Raw genomic sequence first — 4,918 nt, 5'->3', positions numbered from 1 at the left:
GAAGCGGGGTCTCGCCGGAGGGCTCCCAAGGGCAGCCGCCATTTTCGGTGGCAGGACCCAGTTAAGGGTGTCCCTCTTCACCAGGACCAGGAAGAAGATGGCCACCATCAGCAGGAGGAGGAACAGACAAAGTGTCCTGTGGGACGGGAGAGGGCTCAGGCAGAGCAGAGGCCAAATTGGACTCAGCTCTTTCCCATCACCCTCTTTAAACAGCCCGTGGGACCTTGCACTGCCGGCACAGGCATCCCGCTGCTTAAGGCAGAGCCCTGGCCCCCGAGCCCCCAGGTCAACTCACCCCAGCCAAGAAGCGATCCTGTACCTCCATGTGGCGAACCGCTCATCCTGCAGCCAGGGCAAACAGGGACGTGCGTTGGGGCGTGCGGGAGGATGAGGTGTGGGGGCTCAGAGGCCTCCCTCGTCCCCACTGAGCTCAGTGCCCCCGTGCCCCAGCGCAGGGCAGACCCTTCCCTCCCCAAGGCCCACTGTGTCCTACCAGCCGCACGGCCACCATCTCCTCCAGCAGCGATGGCGTTGCCTCATCTGCCCGCTCCGCCTTCCCCCTGCCACTGACACCAATGGGGTTGTAGGTGTGAGAACTGACCTGGGCCAGCTCAGCAACCCGCCGGGTGGCCACAGGGAGCCAGGGGGATGCCCAGGCTGTGCTGGGGCTGGCACCGGCACCCCCCAGCACCTGAGCCCCCGGCACAACTCACCACAGCCAAGAAGTGAACGTATTCCTCCTTGTGCTCGAAGCTGTTGGCTGATGGAGGCGTTCCCATCTCTCCCGGAGGCGCTGGACCCTGAGCCTGAGCATCTGGACAAGCACAGTCCCGGTCAGGAGCCCATGCCGTCCTCGCTCGGAGGCAGGGGAGCCCCGGTCCCTCCCGTCCCCGGTACCTTCTTGGCCTCAGTCTGCCGCCGAACAGCTGCTGTGAGCTCTGCCCACTGCTCCCTCTGCAAGGCAAGAGGTATGCACTGCAGGGAGCCACGGTGGCACAGGACATCCCCAGCCATGGAGTGCCGACACACGTCAGGGGCTCCTCTGCAGCTCCCTTCCAGAGCTGCCTTCTAAGCTCGGCCATCTCCCTGGCCACCTACCCGACGCTGCAGCAGCTCCTCGTGCCCTTCTGCCTCGGCAGAAGCCTGTGCCAGGAGCTCCCAGAGCAGAGGGTGGAACCTCTTCAGCCCTTCCGCCTCCATGTCTGCAGCTCTGTGTGAGGAACCAACCCACTGTCGCGTGGTGGGGCCCTTCCACAGCACGGCGGGGACACGACACGGCGACGCTGTCACTCTCCCTGCCCCTGCCCAGCAGCACGCGGGTTCCCAGAGCAGCCCAGCTTTATGCCCACCCGTATCCCAGCGTCACAGTGACACAACAGTGACACGCCCACTGCTGCCATTGTGACGCCGCATCTCCTCTCTGGGGCTGGTGCCCGGAGCTGAGCTGTGGCCCAGCCACGGCCACTGGGGACGTGGGGCATCGCTCCTAGCACGTGGGCACTGAGCTGTCACTGCCACTGTCCTGGTGTGGTCTGTCTAATAAATACATCACTGTGTAATATCTTGTGTTTTGTCTGTTTTGGCTAAGGCTCCAGAGACCTGAATATTTGCAGTAAGGGGGTGGATCGGTGACGCTGTTGTCGCAGGTCCCTGAACAGGCCAGAACGATCACCCCGACTTGAGGGTGTCCAGCAGGTCCCATAATGGGACATGGATGGGCTGGTCAGGCACACAGGTCACGGCCTGTTTGCGAGGCCCCTCTCGGCCCCACTCAGCTGCCGTGCATGGGGCACATGGGCCAGCACTGGAACCCCTCCCAGTCCCTGTCAGGACCTGATCCTGAGCTCTGGTGCCACTGCCGCCCATCGAGACCGTCGCGTCCTTGGGGCTGCACATTGGGTGCCACTGAGCTCCTCTCAGCTCCCCAAAAGCCGCCTGGTACCCTCAAGTCAACCCAGCCGCAGGCATCTCCATTGCTCCCAATGGTCACTGAACTCCTAAAACACTGCCCAGTTAATACCCCAAAACCCACCCAAGACCAGGCACCTCTATCCATCCCAGATCCCCTTGTATCCTTAATCCATTTCAAAATCCAGCCAGCGTCCCCCAGCCCCAGGCATCTTGATCCCTCCCCACGCTATTCAACATTCAGCCCCCAACACAAGAGGGACGTGGAGCTGTTGGAGCGAGGCCAGAGGAGGCCACGGAGATGCTGCGAGGGCTGGAGCAGCTCTGCTCTGGAGCCAGGCTGAGAGAGCTGGGCTGGGGCAGCCTGGAGGAGAGAAGGCTCCTTCGGGGGAGAACTGAGAGCAGCTCCAGTGCCCGAAGGGGCTCAGGCCTGTAGGACTGCCCCGAGAAGCTGTGGCTGCCCCATCCCTGGCAGTGTTCAAGGCCAGGTTGGACACAGGGGCTTGGAGCAAGCTGCTCTAGTGGAAGGTGCCCTTGCCTGTGGCATGGGGTTGGAACCGGAGGAGCTTTAAAGTCCCTTCCGACCCAAACCGTTCTATGATCCATGTTTGGTTCGGCCTGGCGTCTTCTCACAGCAAAGCCTCTTGGACCTCTTGCAAGGTGACCGTGGCTCAGGTTCCAGTGTATGCGTGCGGAAAACCATCATGACACGGTGGCTTTTCTTGTGTAACGCTGACAAGGAGGCACACGTGTCCTCCAATCACAGATCTCTTTATTCTCTTTTCAGTTTGATGTCAAAAGAAGCGGGGTCTCGCCGGAGGGCTCCCAAGGGCAGCCGCCATTTTCGGTGGCAGGACCCAGTTAAGGGTGTCCCTCTTCACCAGGACCAGGAAGAAGATGGCCACCATCAGCAGGAGGAGGAACAGACAAAGTGTCCTGTGGGACGGGAGAGGGCTCAGGCAGAGCAGAGGCCAAATTGGACTCAGCTCTTTCCCATCACCCTCTTTAAACAGCCCGTGGGACCTTGCACTGCCGGCACAGGCATCCCGCTGCTTAAGGCAGAGCCCTGGCCCCCGAGCCCCCAGGTCAACTCACCCCAGCCAAGAAGCGATCCTGTACCTCCATGTGGCGAACCGCTCATCCTGCAGCCAGGGCAAACAGGGACGTGCGTTGGGGCGTGCGGGAGGATGAGGTGTGGGGGCTCAGAGGCCTCCCTCGTCCCCACTGAGCTCAGTGCCCCCGTGCCCCAGCGCAGGGCAGACCCTTCCCTCCCCAAGGCCCACTGTGTCCTACCAGCCGCACGGCCACCATCTCCTCCAGCAGCGATGGCGTTGCCTCATCTGCCCGCTCCGCCTTCCCCCTGCCACTGACACCAATGGGGTTGTAGGTGTGAGAACTGACCTGGGCCAGCTCAGCAACCCGCCGGGTGGCCACAGGGAGCCAGGGGGATGCCCAGGCTGTGCTGGGGCTGGCACCGGCACCCCCCAGCACCTGAGCCCCCGGCACAACTCACCACAGCCAAGAAGTGAACGTATTCCTCCTTGTGCTCGAAGCTGTTGGCTGATGGAGGCGTTCCCATCTCTCCCGGAGGCGCTGGACCCTGAGCCTGAGCATCTGGACAAGCACAGTCCCGGTCAGGAGCCCATGCCGTCCTCGCTCGGAGGCAGGGGAGCCCCGGTCCCTCCCGTCCCCGGTACCTTCTTGGCCTCAGTCTGCCGCCGAACAGCTGCTGTGAGCTCTGCCCACTGCTCCCTCTGCAAGGCAAGAGGTATGCACTGCAGGGAGCCACGGTGGCACAGGACATCCCCAGCCATGGAGTGCCGACACACGTCAGGGGCTCCTCTGCAGCTCCCTTCCAGAGCTGCCTTCTAAGCTCGGCCATCTCCCTGGCCACCTACCCGACGCTGCAGCAGCTCCTCGTGCCCTTCTGCCTCGGCAGAAGCCTGTGCCAGGAGCTCCCAGAGCAGAGGGTGGAACCTCTTCAGCCCTTCCGCCTCCATGTCTGCAGCTCTGTGTGAGGAACCAACCCACTGTCGCGTGGTGGGGCCCTTCCACAGCACGGCGGGGACACGACACGGCGACGCTGTCACTCTCCCTGCCCCTGCCCAGCAGCACGCGGGTTCCCAGAGCAGCCCAGCTTTATGCCCACCCGTATCCCAGCGTCACAGTGACACAACAGTGACACGCCCACTGCTGCCATTGTGACGCCGCATCTCCTCTCTGGGGCTGGTGCCCGGAGCTGAGCTGTGGCCCAGCCACGGCCACTGGGGACGTGGGGCATCGCTCCTAGCACGTGGGCACTGAGCTGTCACTGCCACTGTCCTGGTGTGGTCTGTCTAATAAATACATCACTGTGTAATATCTTGTGTTTTGTCTGTTTTGGCTAAGGCTCCAGAGACCTGAATATTTGCAGTAAGGGGGTGGATCGGTGACGCTGTTGTCGCAGGTCCCTGAACAGGCCAGAACGATCACCCCGACTTGAGGGTGTCCAGCAGGTCCCATAATGGGACATGGATGGGCTGGTCAGGCACACAGGTCACGGCCTGTTTGCGAGGCCCCTCTCGGCCCCACTCAGCTGCCGTGCATGGGGCACATGGGCCAGCACTGGAACCCCTCCCAGTCCCTGTCAGGACCTGATCCTGAGCTCTGGTGCCACTGCCGCCCATCGAGACCGTCGCGTCCTTGGGGCTGCACATTGGGTGCCACTGAGCTCCTCTCAGCTCCCCAAAAGCCGCCTGGTACCCTCAAGTCAACCCAGCCGCAGGCATCTCCATTGCTCCCAATGGTCACTGAACTCCTAAAACACTGCCCAGTTAATACCCCAAAACCCACCCAAGACCAGGCACCTCTATCCATCCCAGATCCCCTTGTATCCTTAATCCATTTCAAAATCCAGCCAGTGTCCCCCAGCCCCAGGCATCTTGATCCCTCCCCACGCTATTCAACATTCAGCCCCCAACACAAGAGGGACGTGGAGCTGTTGGAGCGAGGCCAGAGGAGGCCACGGAGA

The 4,918-nt window shown here is 62.3% G+C and overlaps 2 long non-coding RNA genes across 2 annotated transcripts; both read right to left on the bottom strand.

Annotated features, from left to right (window-relative positions):
• Nucleotides 1-294: 294 nt before the first annotated feature.
• On the bottom strand, nucleotides 295-918 carry LOC136020328 (uncharacterized). The gene is made up of 4 exons (XR_010615289.1): nucleotides 898-918; nucleotides 714-814; nucleotides 494-566; nucleotides 295-342 (listed from the first exon to the last, which is right to left on the bottom strand). It is a non-coding gene; the product is annotated as an uncharacterized LOC136020328 (long non-coding RNA).
• Nucleotides 919-3,002: 2,084 nt separating this feature from the next.
• Nucleotides 3,003-3,626, bottom strand: LOC136020326 (uncharacterized). Its single transcript, XR_010615288.1, has 4 exons — nucleotides 3,606-3,626; nucleotides 3,422-3,522; nucleotides 3,202-3,274; nucleotides 3,003-3,050 (listed from the first exon to the last, which is right to left on the bottom strand). It is a non-coding gene; the product is annotated as an uncharacterized LOC136020326 (long non-coding RNA).
• Nucleotides 3,627-4,918: the final 1,292 nt, after the last annotated feature.

Source organism: Lathamus discolor, chromosome 11, assembly GCF_037157495.1.
Source record: "Lathamus discolor isolate bLatDis1 chromosome 11, bLatDis1.hap1, whole genome shotgun sequence".
In the NCBI taxonomy this organism is placed as follows: Eukaryota; Metazoa; Chordata; class Aves; order Psittaciformes; family Psittacidae; genus Lathamus; species Lathamus discolor.
This window is presented reverse-complemented; position numbering and strand designations above follow the sequence as displayed.